At 46.5% G+C, this 18,617-nt stretch overlaps 1 protein-coding gene and 1 pseudogene across 23 annotated transcripts in view; both read left to right on the top strand.

The window, feature by feature from the left end:
• KALRN (kalirin RhoGEF kinase) overlaps positions 1-18,617 on the top strand; it is a 672,273-nt gene that overhangs the window by 93,483 nt on the left and 560,173 nt on the right. The gene's annotated exons all lie outside the window — the stretch shown is intronic.
• LOC131512430 (drebrin-like protein) lies at positions 250-12,170 on the top strand (annotated as a pseudogene).

Here is an 18,617-nt window from a genome sequence, read left to right as displayed (position 1 = left end):
GGCTCTGTGCTGACAGTGTGGAGCCTGCTTGGGATTCTCTGTCTCCCTTTCTCTCTGCCCCTCCCCTGCTCTCTCTCCCTCTCTCTCTCCCTCTCTCTCTCCCTATTAAAATAAAGACATAAACATTTAAGAAAATAGATTTTTTTGAAAAGATATTTGTCTCTGAAAAAGATGTGTTTCTTACAAAGGTTATTTAGTTGTCAGACACTATTGAGGACAGAAGCCTGTGGTGAAATGAACTCAGCTTTTGTTTGAGTGAGAGAGTCAAGCCATACTCAGGAGCAATAGCTGAATCATGTCCCAGCATCATAGTGGTGTGGAAAGCCACTTAGATAGGCTGGCCCTGTTTATAGACTCTAAAGGTCCCGTGTTTCTTCCTGCTCATGTCCTTTGTTCTCTTAGAGGTCAAAACACTCTCCATCACTGTTCCACTGTTCTGCCTGAAGTCTTACCTGCTCTAAGGACCAGCTGAAAACTCATCCACTCTGCCTGCACATGCCAGTCCATAGCTACTCCTTCTTAGATTTAGTGATCACCACAGATACGTTCTTTAAGTTTGGCATATTCTGTACTGTTAGGGAATATGTCTTGTCTTGGCCACTATACCTGGTGGTAAAGTGTGGCATGGGTAGCATGCTCTGCTTCAATCATTTGGGTAATGGCATCAAGAGAAAGTAGCTGGAGAAGCAGCAGAAGGAAAGCTGGAGTAGCCTTCCTTCTCGGAAAGTGGTGGTGGGCTGAGGTCAGGGGAGGAAGGGATAAGGTATAACTTGACCTAGTCCCAAGAGAAAAGTAGACATTGCAGTCATCACCTTCAATCACCCATTTACTCTATCACCATGGCCCTATGGGCAGGACTATTTCCCTCTTCATTTACGTTCCCTTAAGACTTGTTTTCCCCTGCAGGGCCAAGGCCATTACTGATGTTTGTTTTAACCTCATTTATCTGTGAAAGAGATTGGCTGCATAAAGTGAGGGGAAGAAGGCAGGTGACACCATTCCATGTGATTTACTCTAGAGCCCTGCCCCATCAAAGGAAGCCTTGTTGGTTTTCTTTGTGACTTCCAGAATGTCTAGCTCAGTGACATAAAATATGTGCTTTGTAAGTATGTGTTGATTGTTTGAGTAACATTTGCCAAGCTACATAAAACGAATGAAATGAATAATAACTCATTTATTTATGGGGCAACTTTCACCATTCAGAAGATAGAAATAACCTTATAGCAGCAAAGAAGCCCATGCACATTGAGACCAGAACTTATTGACTTATGACTGTGTAAGTTGAAGTTCCTGATTGAGCCATCTTCAATATTTCTTAGAACAGAAACTAAAGGGAGGTGCTATGACTTGCTGGTATGTTAGTGATGTCTACCCAGGAAGGAGGAGACAGTGAAATTCCTAGATATTTAATATGGGGGCAGACATCTCTCTGTACATTTCAATATGGTCTGGCAAGGGTTAGGTGGTTTACTCTGTTCAAGAAGTAAAATTGTTTGAATATTCAAAAAAACTGCTTGAAGAGTAAAGTCAGGAAATCTACCTGGGATACCTGGTTTCCCAGTGAGACTTTAAAGAAAAGTCTTTACCGATAATACCAAGTGTTGGTGAGGATGTGGAGCTCCTGGAACTCTCTTTGCTGGTAGAGTATATAATGGTGCAGTAACTGGGAAAAAATTTAGGTGGTATCTATTATGTATCTCCCCATGACCCTACAATTCTGTGCCTGGATATGCTCAACAGGTATGAGGGTTTCTCTTCATTATAATATGTACAAGAATATTCATTATCAGCTTTATTCATAACAGCCCCAAACTGTAAACAACCATAATGTTTCTATATGCAGTAGAATGGCTAAATACATTGTTGTGTATTGATGCAACAGAATGTTATACAGCAACCAGAAAGAACACTCTATTGGCATACTAACAGCATGAAGGAATCTTACAAACAGAATGTTCAGCCAGATATAAAACAAGCCAGATATAAAAGTATACATACTCTACTCATTTATATTAAGTTTAAGAACAAGCAAACCTCTTGTGTGGGGTAGAGGTCAGATAAAGATTAGTCTTGATTGGAAGGGGGAGTGAGGGAACATTTAGGTAGTTGTAAATGTTGTAAATTATTGTCTGGATGGTGGTGACATCAGTGCATACATATGCAAAGATTTACCCAGCTCTTAAGATTTGTACACTTTGCTGTGTTCAAGTTATACTTTAATAAAAGAAAAAGAAAAGGGAGAAAGAAAAAGGAGCTGTTACTAAAGTATGACACTGAGTAGTTTGCCCCAGACCTCTGTATCTTTATTGGCAGGTTATCAGTGTCCTTATGGCTCTTGCCTCTGAAGCTTCTGGTGAAGTTTAGCTTCTTACTCCTGTTCTCAACTTGCTCTGGAAAGAGTTCAGGTCTGGGAGTCAGGAGGCTTCTGCTATAGTCTCTCTACCCCTCCTGCCAGCTGTTTACTTATGGGTAGGATCACCAGGGAAGTCTATGAAAGAGGCATCTCAATGCCTCCTTCACCTATAACCCACAGAGTTTGGTGAAATCATGTTAGGTACAACATGTTAAAGAGTTTTAGGAAAAATCAAAAATCAAAAGCGTCACCCAAATACCAAGATGATTATTATACTTGAACTTGATGAAGTTGATAGCAGCTACTGATTTTAATCATATGAAATGCTGCCATTAAAGACCATGTTGTGACTTCAGACAATTGGGCAGTGATTTATGAATCATTTTGGTACTCAGCCCAAGGCAGTCAGTTGCACACGAGGGTGACTTGTGTGTAGGGAAATGCGGTGATTACAGAAGCAGCTATTGCCATGAGGCCTGGGGGTCCTCCAGGCGACACACTGGTCAGCATCAGGGGTTCAGGATGATGTTCTTTTCACAGTGAAGGCTTTGGACCAATGTAGCTAGGTGAACAGTGCTCTACTCAGACAATCCAGTCTAGTTCTGGCTATTCTACCAAATGTCTGTGTGATAGAGGCAGTCCCTTCAATTCCCTGGGCCTTAGTTTTCTTATATATAAAATGGGGCACTAGATGTCTTAGGTTCTAGAGCTTTAACTTCCTGTGTGTCTTCCTCATACAGCTAACTCTCAGTTATTTCTGTACATGTATTATATGGTCAACTTTAAATCCTGAACTGACTTTCTCTTTTCACGTGGCTGTTTTCTGTCTATCCTAGTCTTTGTGTTCAGGAAAGGCAGATTCATTTTTGAACAAATAGATCTTTCATAACTCAGCTGTGAACAATCATGTTGTCTCCTACCAATTATTCTGGATTATTGATTATCCATCATTTTGATCACCCAGTATCTTTCTACCATTAGTGCAGGTGACTAAGTGCTGCTGAATGACACCACTCTGTCCCTGTCCCTCCTGCTTCCCTCTGCTCCATTGGATTCCTAGCCTGGCATGCCTTGATGAGCAAAGCTGAGCATTGGTAATGTTCTGGGTATGGCCACGTTTTCCTAAGGATCGTGAGGGCAGCTCCGTCAGTGCTTCCAGGGCCTGGGGTCTGGCACCTGAGCCAGTGACAGTACTGGTGTGAGGAAGATGAAGCCAGGGAGGAGAGACCTGCCAGCGCTGGGGAGGTGAGCACTGAGGTGTAGCACGACATGCTTATGGGCTTCTTGCCCAGCCTGAGCTTTTTAAGGCTGAATGAAAATGCAGAGCCAAGGAGAAAATCTGTCATTCTCCCCAGGCCAGGCTGGGCAGAGGTCTTATTCTGCACGTGGCAGGACCTGGGGAAGGAAGAGGAGGGGTGATGGGGCCAGGAGAGGGTGACTTGGCAGTGTCTGGGAAGGAATCAGGCCCTAGTATTATTGCTCAGGGAACTGGAGAAAAGCTGCATGGCACCTTTATTTTTCCTGTTCCTTCATGACTGTTTCTGCAGGGATTTTTCTTCCTGTCTCATGTTCCAGATTCTTCTGTGGGGGTTCTGTGGGTCAGGGGCAGGAAACTAGGCCAGGCCTTGGCCTCTGAAGACACTGTTTTTTCCCTGGCAGCACCCCCCTCTTTGGAGAATAGTCCTGATTCCTGCTCTTGGGGTATCTAAGCCCTTTTCTCTGAAGTTTTGTGCCTTCTTTTCTCTGTGTTGCCTCTGCCACTCCCTTATTTGGTGTGAGAGTTTGCTTTCTGAAACCCCTCCTAGATGATGGCATACTGACACTTCCTGCCCACTCCCAGCTGAAGCGGTACTCACTTCAAAGCAGGCCCCCAGTGGGGACTAAGGCCACTGATTCCACCTATGACCAAATCCCTTGGGTTCTGCATTCTGGGAACTGTTTTGCAATGTGGTGGTGCAGATTTATTTTTTTCTAAATTATCCATAACAGTGACAAAACCTTGTTTTTGAATGTTACTTTGATTTTTGGAAACAGCCCAGCTTCATTTGGGGAAATCTAGAGGAATAGGAAACCAAATCTGGGCAAGCTGAGTGATAGTGGTTTTAGTATTAAAAAAAAAAAAAAAAAAGCAAGGTTTGCCTGTGAAGTAATGATGCAATTTACTTATTGTTTATTTAAAAATGACAGTGAAGGTTACACTCAAGAAGAGACCAAAAATGTTTTCAGCATCTACTGGGATAAGCATAGAGCCCAGGGGGGCAACTACAAGGAAGTCCCCATTTTTCTGTTCAGTTTGGGTCGGGGGTTGCTTATGGGTCTGCAGCATCATACGAGGCCAGGGCACTCTCTGTGACTGCAGACACACTCCTGTGCCTTGTGGGGAGGGAGGAGTGGACTAATTTGGGGCTACTGTCAAGTCCCCTATAAATCCGAATTCAGATGTTGCTGGGGAGGGAGACTGAATGAGAGGATCTGTGTCAGAGAGGACCACCTGATGTGGACAAAGCTCACCCCAAGCCAGTGGACCTGCATAGAACCACAGGCAAAAAAAGCTTGAGAGAAGTGGGAATAGGTCAATGTGTTCCTTACGTAATTCAAGTGGCCTTTGTCAAGCTGTCTTAAAGAGCTGTTCTTTGAAAGAGTTGGGGCTGTTAGAGCCGGGGTCTGGGCTATGACCAGACAGTCTGGTTCCCAGTGACTCAGGCTGTTTTTCAAAACAGTGACCGAAGACATGGGGGAAGTTGAGATGGCTGCTGGAGAGAACTCTCGCCCAAAGCTGTCAACAACCAGGTTTTTCTTTCGTGGGTGGGGTCCTCGATGGTGAACTGATGTTGGGGACATTCTAAATACATCTATCCAGTTGCTGAGCTCAGAGTCAGCAAGGGGTCTATTCTGGGGTAGGGGGTAGGGCTGATGCAGATGGATCATCTACTGTGTACCAGGCATTTATATACATCATCTCAGGTAAGATGGACATTATGATCCCCAAGTACAGATGAGGAAACAGAGCTACATATAGTGAAGCCTCTTCCTATGATCTCCTCACTGCCTTCTCCCTTCTCATTGCACTCTTGTTCAGTCTTCATGTTCTGCATGTTGCATTATGATTATTTTTCCACTCACAGTGATTCTAATGGAATTGGTTTAGGGTGGGGCCAGGCTTTGGTATTATTTTAAAAGCTCTCCAGGTGATTTTCATGTGCAGCCAGGGATGAGAACTGCTGGTCTAGATCATAGATTTTTCATTTTTGTGTATCCCCAGGATCTAAATCAAATTTGAGTGTGTTGCAGAATGAGTTGGAGAGTTTGTTAAAACACAAGTTGCTGGCCCCATTCTCAGAGTTTCTGATTCAGCAGGTCTGAGGTTGAGCCAAGAATGTGCGTTTCTAACAAGTTTCCAGGCACTGCTGCTGCTGCTGCTGCTGCTGATAGTGGTGGTATAAGGACTAATTCTGTAAGAGCCCCTGATCCCTTGGAACAAGTGTATGCACTCAGTGGATGCTGATTGAACTGGGTGCACACCAAGTTGTCCAAGGATTTGAACCCTGGCTTGATTGGTAGCAAAGCCTGCCCTCTTACTATGATTCTAGGCCTACCGTCAGGGAACCTGGAAGGACAAATGAGGTGGCCCTGGTGTCTGCTTTACCTCTGAGAGGAGGGTAGAATGCAGCAGTCTTTAGAGTCTCCTCACAGGGAGAGACAATACCAGTTTCTTGCCAGAAAGCCTAGTGGCTGTTGCATGTTCAGAAATTCTGAGTGGAGGTTCGAGGCAACTAAGAGGTCCTAGAGTCCTAAGCCGGGACACAGGTTGCTGATGCAAGGTGTGACCTGACAAAAGATGGTCACGGATGTGCACATCCCAGAGTGTTTGTTATACAGGGCTTGTTGAATCTGCTTTAACAAATTCCACCTTGTTTGTGCTCCACAGGAAATTCAGAAGATGGTTTAGTGATGTCAGAGGTTGAGGAGTGGGGTCCTGAGCCATCCTGAGTAGGGGAAAGGTTTGTTGGGGTAGAGCAGCTGTGACAGTCTGGGTAACTGGAACTGGAAAGGATGTTTCAGGCCAGAGCAGGAATATGGTGTTTAGAAGAGGGGGAGGAGAGGTATGTCGGCAAATGCAGCAGAAGATGTGGGGAGTTCCCTTCTCCTTCTGGAGGGATGTCTTGGACACCTGGAGACTTATGTTACCAGGTTTTGTTGAACAATGAATGATTTTTAAAAATCCACCCTAAAACAAATCTTCATTTAGTGCTTGCTAGGTGTACAACATTGTTCTAAATGCTGTGTGGGGCCTCCAAAAAATAAATAATAAAATGCGGAGTATGATATGTCACATAATTGGTGCAGATGGGTCTTCAAGAATTGGGGGAGGAGTCCTTTGGGCTGTGCGCCTGTGGAAAGCTTTGGGAAGGCTGAGTCCACTGGTCCTGCAGGCTGAGTGAGTGTGAGATGGGCAGTGATAATGGACAGAGTGATGTTGGGATGTGGCTCCTAATGTATGAGTAGCTTAGGCTAGGTATAATGGAGATTTGTGGGGAGTGATGGTGAGGATGTGGATGGTAAGGGGAAATGAATGTAAGATCCTTGTTCTGGATTGTTGTTCTATTCCGCCCTCAAAGCATGAGAACTGGGACACTTGGGGACCCTCCTGGGGCCCCCTAACTTTGACAGTAGGGCTGCTGGTACTGACTACTTCTTAGAAGAGTTTCTCCAGGAGTCCTCACACACAAAATTTCATCTTTTTGGTTTTCCAGAAATTTTGGATTTGGAGGGAGGACAGGAAAGCTCCCCTCTACTACTTTTTACAGTTGGGAGGACTGGGATCTAGGGAAGGGAATGGGAAAAAATATGATGCTCTGGGTGTGGGTTGGATGCAGGGGATGGATGAGATGGACATGTGAATGGAATGCTGTTAGCTTAGGGCAGGGGTGAAGGGCACAGTCTTCCTGGAACAGCACTGGGACATGGACGCTTGATTCTAGCATTGTTTCTTGTGCAATTTGTATTTTAGTGGGTCTGGGAAGAAGTATGGAAAATAAGAGAGGTCAGAATGGCGGTGATGTGGGGACCATGGGGCTGGCCATGGCTACAAACCTGAGCCAGAGCAGGCTGGTGATGCAGGAGGCCTACATGTGAGTGGTCACCAAGAAGTTCCTGACTCACTGGGCTGTCTTTACCTATGAGGGTAACAGCAATGACATCCATGTGGCTGGCACTGGCGAGGGGGACCTGGAGGAGATGGTGGAGGAGCTCAACAGTGGGAAGGTGATATATGCCTTCTGCAGGGTGAAGGACCCCAACTCTGGCTTGCCCAAATTTGTCCTCATCAACTGAACAGGTGAGGGTGTGAATGATGTGCAGGAGCATGCGCCAACCATGTCAACACTGTGGCCAGCTTTCTGAAGGGGGCCCATGTGACAGTCAATGTGAGGGCCAAGGAGGACATGGAGCCTGAGTGCATAATACACAAGATAACCAGGGCCTCAGGTGCCAACTGCGCCTTCCATGGGGAGAGTTGCCATTTCCAGGACATGGGCTCCCAGGCCCCTGTGGGTTCTGTGTACCAGAAGATCAATACCATGTCTTATATCTGAGCCAGCAAAGACAGCTTCTGGGCCAAAGCAGAGGAGGAAGAGGAGGAACAAGAGGTGAAGGAAGAGGAGGAGGAGGAGGAGGAGGAGGAGGAGGAGGAGGAGGAGGAGGAGGAGGAGACTCACAGGCTGGAGAAGTGGCGGGAAGAGCAGAGGTGGCAGCCACTGGAGCAGGAGCACCGGGAGCAGGAGCTGTGTGAGGCCTCCCTCCAGGAGCAGTGCTATCGGGAGGAACAAGGCGGTAAGGCTGGACCCCAGGGGAAGTGTGAGCAGCAGGAAGTAGTTTCAAGGAATAGAGAGGAACAGGAGCCTGTGTGTAAGCAGCCAGCACATGCATGGAGGATTTTCAAGCAGAAGGAAAAGACCATGTCCACCACGTCTGTCTCCAGCCCCCAGCCAGGTGAACTGAGGAGTCCCTTCCTGTAGAAGCAGCTCACCCAACCAGAGACCCACCTCGGCAAAGGGCTGACCCAAGCCTCATCAAGGCCCAGGGTGGATCTCCATTAGGAATCAGTACTTAGCACTCTGCTGTGTCTGGTACAGATGGAAGAGGCCCCAATGCTGCAGCACTAAGATGGTGGCTCTGAGGGTGTGGACCATGGGGCTGAATGGAAAAAGGCTCTGTGCTCAGACCCTATATGACTACCAGGCAGCCAAGGACACTGAGATCTCCTTCAACCCTGAGAACCTCATCATGGGCATTGAGGTGATCATTGAGCGCTGGTAGCATGGCTATGGGCCAGATAGCCACTTTGCATATTTCCTGCCTACTCTGGAGCTCATTGAGTGAGGACCCTCCACTGCTGGCTGCACCAAGGCCATCCTTCCTTTCTCCGCCCAGATGTGCTTCACTTATTGTTGGGAGAGGTGGTGTTCATGGTGTGAGAGGCATAGACACTTCTCCAGGAATGGAGGAGTCTTGTCTTCCCAAAGAAGATAAGCCCTTGGGCTTTCTCAGTCTCAGTGGCTCAGCCTCTGTCTTTCTAAATGCAGCATTACTCTGCTGATTCTCAAACATGCTCTGGCAGCTCCCAGGGCCTGACCAGCCTGGCCTTTGACCCCAACAGAAGACATTGAATCAAGCCCTGCCCATCACCAGCCCTTCAGTGGCCTCTGCCTGAGGAGAATGGCACTGCCAAGCTGGGCAGGGGCATTTGCCTTTTCTTTCTTTTCCTCTGGACTCTAAAGGGTGTTGGCTATGGCTGTTAGTGACCCTGGGAAGCGTGAACTTAGTAGAGTTTATGCCTGAAGTCAGAGTCGGTCATGAAAGTTTGGGCAACAGTAGATCACCTTTCTGGATCCTGCTTTGTGCTCCCGGTCCTCTCTCCCTTTGCTTGGGCTGTGGTCTGTGAGCAATGGGGACAAGGGTGACCAAGCCTCCATCTGTGTATATGAAAGAAACTATGAAAACATCAGCAAACATGTATCTTTTCGTGTGGTGAGCCCTCTTCTGCTGGCCCTAGTGTGTGGTCTTAACTGATTCTGGTTCAGGAAAAGTAACCAGAGTGCCTGTGCCTGCTGTCTCGCCTATTTCTGTCCCAGTCCACCTGTGTCTGCTTTCGGAGTAAGAATTGCCCTACACAGGCCCAGAGGTAATTTGCCCTGTTGTGACCTGAATGCCCATGTGTGGAAACAAACTCTTTTCCTGGGTGTCTGTGATGTGTTTGTGTGCACACAGGTACCCTCAGACCTTGGGCCAACCACTAGACATCTGAAAGAAGCATAAACATTAAGATGTAGGGGGAAAAAAGAAGGAAAAAGAAGAGAGGGGAGGTCAGAGCAGCCCCAGGCAGAGCATACGTTTCCAACATCTCTTAGTGGCCCCAGCAGGCTGGCATCTCAGGGTTTGCAGGGCCTGTCCTGGTACTGTGGCTTCAAGAGTGTCCTCCCCCAACCAAAGTTCATGCTGCTTCCACCCTTCCAGCCTTCCCTGGGCCTCCATGCCCACCCCTGGGCCCAGTGAGAGCTAAACATTTAATCAGAACTGCAATGTCCTCTCTCCCTGCTGGATTGTCCATTAGACAGTGACTTAGCTGGTCTGGAGGAACCTCCTTGTGCCACTCCCCCTGCTAAAACCAGTCATGGCTCCCCTAACTTTGAAGTCTGCCAGATCTGACTAAAGGAGGAGGGGGAGGTGTTTGTGCTCTACTACACCAGGGGTATCACCCGTGAGTATTTATACCAGAGAGGAGTGTTCTGTTGCCTTGGCAACTTTCTTGCATGGGTTCTGGTGCTCAGAATATCTGACAAATCTCAGTGTTTCACACTCAATGGGCAGAGATGGAGGAGCAGATGAAAGGGTGAATCTCAGTGATCAGGGCCAGGGCCAAAGATATAAAGGGTGGCTAAGATAGCATATGTCAGAAACTGCTGAGGTCACAGAGGTATCCTCCATTTCCTCCCTGTCTGCCATCTCTCCTTCCACCTTTTCCCCTGTAGTTACATCTCTCCCTTCGGTGATGCCCCTGGGGCCTCTTAGTTCTATGCATCATTCAGTCACTGGCATGAACAGGGGTGCCCTCATGGGCAGAGTGTCCTGCTGGGTGCTGAAGGGAAGTGGTAGGTACAGAGGGAGGAAGAATCAAGGTCCAATGTGTGGCTTTTCACCATTGCTTTGGTCCTTAGAGAGCTCCCACTTGGTGGGGGAGAGCATGGCATCGTTGCCATGGCATTTCTGCTGGAAGGAAAGGGAAGACAGTGGGGTGATGAGGCCCAAAGTTTAGGAGTGTGGTGTTCTCTGATGTTGTTCTCTGATGTTTGTGTCATGGTACATATAATCAGATGTGGGATGGCAGAAATAGTTCATTGCAGAAATAGTTGGTGCATCTCGGGTAAGGCCAGGGTCAGGGAGGATGCTAGAGGGCCTGCAGTAGGAGGGTCTGGGGAAGCTGGCTCTGACGAGGAGAGTCCCTGTGTATCAGAGAAGCTCTCTCCTCTCAGATTCCATCCATGGGACCTTTTCCTGTGATGATGCAGTCCTCTGTAAGAACGCCTCCTTAGATATAGGAGACCAGAATACTGAGGAGGCAAAGGGCCATGAGGTTGATAGCACCCTTTTAGGTTGTTCTTTGGAGAAAATATGCTGAATAAGTGTTTGTGTGTCTAAGTCCAGGTGTCAATGTTGAATAAGTGGAGCTTCCTCAGAAATACAACCAAGAGCTGTACCTTCTGTGGCTTCCTATGATGGGATCCTTCTGACCCATAATTTGGCCAGCATTTGAAATGCATAATTGTCTCTATTACATCTGTAATTTATTATGTACCAGCCATATGCTAGGCTCTGTATGGTAGAGACTCTTTGGAGTGACTCTTTCCTGCTTTGCTGAGAACTGCCGGGCTATGGCTCCTCTGCCTTTTAGGAACACGGGGGTGAGTGCAGAGAGGAGCAAGGCAGAGCCTGGGTCTCAGTGAGAAGGAAAGTGAGAGTGGTCACACCAAGGTGCCTGGGATTCCCTCACACAGGGGTTTCAAGGAAGGTGTGGGCATTGGCTTTTAATCTGCTGAGGAGGTAGGTAGGTAGAACCCTGGGGTTTGAATGTTAGGACATCAGGGGTCATCTCTGAAGGAACAGTTTCAGGAGAGTAGTGGGGGCAAGGAAAGCATAGCTGAGAATTTTTGCATTATCTGGGACTGCTTCCTGGCTCCAACCTCATTCTCTCCTGGTGTCCCGTGATCCCTTTTATTTTGGTTCTGTGGGCAGTGGAGATGGCTTTTCTATGGTGCTTTGCTGCCTTTCTGCTACTGGGAAGTGCAGGGAGGTACTGTCTTGCTGACTCTCATTTTATACCCTCAGGGTCCCACATTGTCACCTGGTACTTCCAGCCAGCAGGTTATCTCTTTTATGACCCCTCTCATTCAGTGATCAAGGTAGATCCTGGTGAAGCTGTGAGCTTGCTCTTTTAGGTCCCTTTGCCCTCTGGTTTCTAGCTCACTTCAGTCTCCTCAAATAGGATCAGTGATCCAGCTCCAAAATGACCCCTTCCTCCTCTCCAAAGCATCAGAATTCTTGCTCTCTCAGGCAGCTAATAAATTAATGTACGTTTTGTAACTTATGATTGACTGGTAATAGCTCAATGGGCTTTCCTCATGGGAGAATTTGATATTTAAAAGAAGAATGTTAAACTGAAGAAGTAGATCTCTAATGGTAGAATTTCAATTGCCATTGACAATCAGGTGGAGTTGATACTTTGGGAACCCTGAGCTGTATTTACAGAAAAGCAGTTATATCCGCCCCCCTTCTGCTTTAAGTCTGTCAGATTTTATCATGAGGATGGAATTTAGTTCATGGTTCCCCAAACCCAGCTCCAGGGGAAACATGCAACATTTGGCAGGTGGAAGAGGAAATTGACATTTTTTGTGCTATCTCAGAGCGTATAACTAACTGGGTCTTCTGAGTAGTATTAATGGAAAAACTATATCATTGACAACTGGATGGGAATGAAAAGGCCTGCTCTCAGGTGGAGCTGAAGGGAACTAACATTTAACTCATGCCATCTGTATGCCCTACATTATGCCAGGTACCTGACACTAAGACACTTGTCTTATTTACTTTTCAGACAGGGTGGACAGCCAGCCCGTGTACACTTAGGTGGAGCAACTGTCATTTGTCCCCACATTGTTCTGACTCCAGAGTCTTATCCCGTGTCTGTGTACCAAAATGCTGGACAAGGTTCCCTGTGATCTTCTGTTCCTGGCAAGGCTGTGATCCCTCACTAGAGCACAGAAAGAAGTCCTTCTTGGGGAGGGAAGTGTACTAGATTCTTCTGGGCTTGACCCTGTTTGAGGGCCTCTCTTGCTCTATTGATGGGAATAATTAAATGTTGGCTCAGGGATTCTGTTTCCATTCTCTTCTCTTATCAGGACATACAGTTCCTAACTCACTGAGCAGCTGACTTGCCTTCCCTGGGGGCTTAGGGAGCAGCCGAGGGCTGTCTCACCCTGGGTGAATGGTGACCCCTCATGCCCTCCCCCCAGCTTCAGGTTTCCTTTTCCTGAGTTTGTGATTCATCATTTTTTCACTTGAATATCTTAGAGGAACCTTAGGCAGAATGTCTAATGTGAAACTGATCAACCTGATCATCACCCTTTCCCCCGATTTTATTTTTTGCTAGGCTTCTCTAGTTCTGAATATGGGACTCTGATTCTCTTGGTTTGAAGTTAGATTACTTTTGACTCCCCCTTCTCCTGTTCCCCAGTCACAAGGACTTTCATGTTCATCCTTGAAATAATTGGGAGACTAGTCCTTGCTTGCCATCCTCAGCACCATCCCCTAGTTGGGACCCTTCTCGTCCCATGCCTATCAGTCCGCTTCTCTGGCTCTCTGAGCACTGCTGCTTTCCTTTTCTTAAACTCCCCTGCCCAAGCACAGCCAGTGGTTTCTCATAGCCTTCTGGTCAAGGATTTGGACCCTTCATTCCCTTAGCCTGGCCCCTATTGTCTCACACAACCCAACTGGTCTGTAGTGTTTCCCACCAGCTCTTCTAAGTGAAATAGTCTTCCACAAAGCATGTTTCCTGCTTTTTCTCCTATGGATGAGATTTTTCCTGCCCCACGTGCCCTCACTGTCTCCTTTCCACCCCCCCCCAATCCTCCCCCTGAATCCTTTAAGGCCTGCCTCTAGTCCCCTTTCTACACAGAATCTCCTGTGCCCACCAAAATCAGAAGCAACACTTCCCGCATTTAAACTGTGCTATGATTTATTTTTGTATGCCTTCTTTGACAATTTTTGTAACATTTCACTAATTGTTAATTTTCACATTTTATCGCCCTGGTTGCAAATTAATTCAGGGCGAGGACTGTTTAATATACCATTTTCTTTTCCATAGCATTTAGCGCAATGCAGGGGGTTGGCCAGGGACTGCCAGGTTCTCATTCTTTCTATTCACTGCACCCTCCTCACACTCACAGCTCTGTTCTTATCCCCAGGAACCTTCCCTTATTAACCCTAGCAATTTTTCAGCCTATCAGTGTCTTTGCCCCTGTTACTTCCTGCAGTTCTTCTTATACCCAATTCTGATCCAAGTCTTACTGTCTTAGAGAAGCAGTGTGATCCAGTGCAAAGTGCACAGACCATGAAGCCAGGTGGGCCTGGGTTTGAATCTTGCATCTACTATTTACCAGCTGTGTGGTTATGAGTAAGTTAGTTAACCTCCTTGAGGCTAGGCTTCTTCAACTCTGAAAATGGGGGAACTATTTTTTTTTTTTTTTTTTTGAGAGAGAGCTCTTGTGGGAGGGGTAGAGGGCTACGGAGAGAGAGAGGATCTTAAGCAACCTCAGGCAGTGCTGAGCCTGAGGTTCAGGCTTGATCTCACGACCTTGAAATCATGGCCTAAGCTGAAATTAAGGGTGGGACACTTAAGGGACTGAGCCACCCATGTGCCCCGGGGAAACTATTCTTTATCCTCAGGTAGAGGTACACAATAGACCTTCCAAAAAGATTAGACTCCTTCCCCCACTACATCCTCAATTTCTCCCTCTTCCATATGGTGTTTCCTGAGTATTCCATTTGATACTCAATTCTGCTATCTCTGCAGTCCTGTAGCATTTATAGTGTCAGGGACTCAGGTGTATAAAAACTGCTCATTTCAGAGATCCAGAGACTGAGGCCCAGAGAGCCTTGCCACAGGTTGTGCTGAGCCCATGTGTGGCCAAGCCAGGTCTAGCTCTCAGGCCTGAGTCCCCCTAGTTGTCTGTCAGCACCATGCTATCTGTCGTCTGCATGCTCTGACCCACCAGCATGAGCCCTTCCTCAGCACCACAGTGTCCTGCACTTTGCAGAAGGAACATGGAGGAGGTACTTAATAAGTACTTGTTGATGCTGTGTTTATGCATGTATGTCTTACTCCCCTGATGAACTGTGTTTCCCCAGGCCAGAAGCACGCCCAGCTTTATGCTGTTCTTTGTCCCTTTTTGGTATTCAGTACAGACCTGGATTTAATAATGGTAGGTTAATTTCAGGCCCAAGAACGAGGATTTTTGCAGCTGGGCAGGAGGCCTTCTCTCGGTGGTTCCTGGGGCTGTCCCCACAATATTCTGATTACCTCTGGTGAGCATGATTCTGTGCAGTGTCCAGTTGTTACCTGCTCCAGGGAGGAAGCCTGTGTGTGCAGCGGTGGTGCACAACGAGCCTCCCATTCGGTACTCCTGGCCTCCTCCTTCCCCACTTCTCCTCCCCCCACCCACTCCCTGCACCATGCTGCTGCTCTGCCTGCTCTGGCTAAGAATATATCATCCTGGTTGCATAGCAACGAGTTTGGTTTCCTTTACTTCTTCTCCTCCTCCCACAAAACTGCCTGAGCTCTAAATTTAAGGTAGTGCGTCGGGAGATGTCACTACCCCACAAATGCCTCTGAAACCCAGCATTGTTCCTCCTATACTACTAGCTTTATGAGGACAGAAAATGACTCCTTTGTTTGCTATCCCCAACAGCTAGTATGGTTCTTGGCATATAGTAGGTTTTCAGTAAATATCTGCTGGGTGATGAGTGAATGAATTGTTTTCTCAGAATCCCTGAAGTTGAGAGGTGCTTCTGGGACTGGGAAAGGTTATCACTGACTCTGGAATGGTCTGAACACTTTTGGCTGGACACCTATCTCCTTTTTTTTTTTTTTTTCCTCCAGTCAACTAAGAAGGTGGTGGAGGGCAAGAAGGCATGTATTTCTTCATATTTTACTGGCATGTGGATGGCAAGTATGTTTTCCTCTTTCTTTTCTAGAAGCTGGTAGTTCAGTCAATCCACAGGATTTAAGGAGCCCAGTGGGAGGTACCAGTGTAATGGGGCTTCCTGCCTTGGAAAGCTCACAGTCTAAAGGGCTGGGGATAGATCACTCTTGTTTTCAGGGGTAAGTTTTGAAGTCACAAAGTACTAGGTTTGAATCCCAGCTCTGCTAACTACAGGTTGTGTGACCCTGGGTGGGTCCTTTCACTTAGCTCATGGATTGTAAGATTTATATGAGAAAAACCATGAATAGAGTCTAATAGAGTGTCAGGAAACAGGGGTGCCCATATTAGTGCAAATTTTCTTTCCCATTTTTAGTGAGAAGACAGAAACATACCAGAAAATGCTTGTTGTCAGTGCTAGTGACGGGATGCCATCAATATGCAGACCCTGTAGAGAAAGTGGGACGCAGGAGGTATCTGCTTTTGGGGGCCAGAGGGAATGCTCTCCCTGGACCTAATGCATTTCCTTTTTGATTTTTCCTGGTTTAAAAGATAAGTGTCGGATTTCACAACTGACTTCCCAGTTGCCCTGTATTCATTTCCTTCCAAACATCCCCACAAAACAACATTGCAAGATGACCTAGTGTAAGCCTCAAGGGGGAGTGGGAGGTTCAGGGTCCAGAGGCAGGATGAAAGTTCAGGGGCTTCTCTGGGGTCATGGAAATAAGCTAGAGAAGAGGAGGCTGGGAAGAGACTGCTGTTCAGCTAAAAATAGTGTCAGCAGTGGCAGCTGCTTAGGGAGCAACCAGAGGTCAGAAGCTGTGGCAGCCCCAGGCACACATTCCTGGCGAAGAACTTGGTATGGCTAGCTGTTCCCTGCCCCTTGAGATGGGGTGGTGGGCAGTGCCTAATCACATGTGTCACCTGTGCCTGCCCACAGAGAGCAGCCAGCATCTCATCTTCCCTTCCAGACCACACCACATGTGCACACCACATTGCTTCCTCCTCTTCCTGGTCACTTCACATGCTGCCCCCCTACCTTGCCTCTCTATCGCAGTACAACAGCAACATCCATTTACTAGACCTTTTACAAACCAGTCACTTTGTACTAAGTGTTCTCAGGCCTCTGTACTCTGGAAGTCTGTTGTCTGAGATAGCATCCTGGACCCATGGACTGCCAGAAAAACAATAGAAGAACAACCATTAAATAAACACAAAATAGATGAGATAACATGTTCCCATCCTGTATGAGTTGAGACCAGTGGTATTCATGGGGGCCTTCTGGGTGTGTATTTGAGAAAGCTTGGGAGTTTCCTGCTTGAAAAAGGTGAGGATGAGCTCTCTTAAGGCCAGTGATCCAGAAAAAGCCCCCCCACCCCCCAACCAGCAAGAGAATGGAAGAGGGGTGTTTTCTGGCTGGAGTTTGAGGCTGGACCTTGGGAGAAGATGTACACCAGAGGTGAGGGGTCTGAGGAGACAGGAGTCAAAAGTGTCCACATTTACTGCAGACTCATTCTGATAATTGGATAGATCAATGGATTTAGATCCAGTTGGATCAAATTAGATTGATCAATGGATTGATCCATTGGTTGAACCATTCACTCAGTCAACATGTAAGGAACATTTGCTAAACACCAGTGTGGATGTGAGGGCATTCCAAACCAGTGCCTTTTCATCCTAGCCGCACATTGGAATTACCTATAGAATCTGAAAAATGGTGATGCTCAGGTTTCACCCCAGAAAAATTACATAAAAAAACATTTCTGGGTCTGGGAGGCAGGCCTGGGTATTTAAGTTCCCAGCTGATTCCACTGTGTATCTAGGATAGAAAGTCACTGGACTAAATGAGCCCGAGGCTCCTTCCTGTAACACTGCCACTCATTGCTCTTTTCTGGTCATGGCTACCCTTGCCTTCTGAGTGACATGACTGAAAATATGACCTGCGGTTACTGAGATACAGCCAGCACTCTATGGCCAGTTTACACGAATGCTTACTGAGCAGCTATCACGTGCCTGGCATTAGAGAGACACAGAGGTGAGATTAACAGTATCCCCTGGAAGTAAATTAGTATAAGCACTCCATTTCCTTGAATGTTTATTTGGTGAGCCAGAGCCAGATTTTCTGATGAATGGGATTTTATGTGATTTATCCTGTCTTGTCCCTCGGTGGAAGAGAAACAGTGACTATATCTGGTGCATTTCAGTTAAATGGAGTTAAAGCAGGTGGTGAAAATGACATAAACAGAAATAGATGGAAGGCAAATAGGGAAGGATGCTAAAGGCACAAAATGTGTTCATTAGGCAAGTTTTCACAAATGTGCAATCAGGTTGTCTAAATCATGAAAAAGTAAAAGTAACTAATATGCCTGTTTAATATTTGGAGTATCAGCAAGGATTTGAGCCCCTGTGAACTACCTGTCCTACCCTTGGCATAGTGGACATGACCCAGAGAGCATGCAATATAGCTTGGGAATCTAAATTGATATAAAAAATAGAGATTTTAAAGTACTCACTTGTGACTAAAGCCATTAAGGAGCTTGGAGAAAGGAGGTACCAGACAGGTGCTACCTGAGGTGCAGTCCATGGCCCAGCTCTGTCAACTGTTTGTTATACAGTCAGTAATGAGAAGTAAAGAAATTGAAAGGAAGCATTTATAAACTTTTATACCAATTTCCCAGAGTAATTTTGTCTGAATCTAAAACATTTTTAAAGGGACTTATATTTTGTTTTTAAAATTACAATGGAATATTAATCAGCAAGGTAAAGAAATTAATGATACATATCAGACTGATAAATCTAAAAATATAGTATATGAGGGGCACCTGGGTGGCTTGGTCAGTAAAGCATCCAGCTCTCCATTTGAGCTCAGGTTATGATCTCACAGTTTTGTGAGTTCAAACTCCACATTGGGCTCTACACTGACAGCACAGAGCATGCTTGGGATTCTCTCCCTCCCTCTCTCTTTGCCCTTTCTCCATTCACACTGTGTCTGTCTCTTTCAAAATAAATAAATA

The sequence above is a fragment of the Neofelis nebulosa genome, chromosome 5, assembly GCF_028018385.1.
Source record: "Neofelis nebulosa isolate mNeoNeb1 chromosome 5, mNeoNeb1.pri, whole genome shotgun sequence".
NCBI lineage: Eukaryota > Metazoa > Chordata > Mammalia > Carnivora > Felidae > Neofelis > Neofelis nebulosa.
The sequence above is the reverse complement of the archived record's forward strand: the minus strand, read 5'-3'. Positions and strand labels throughout refer to the sequence as shown.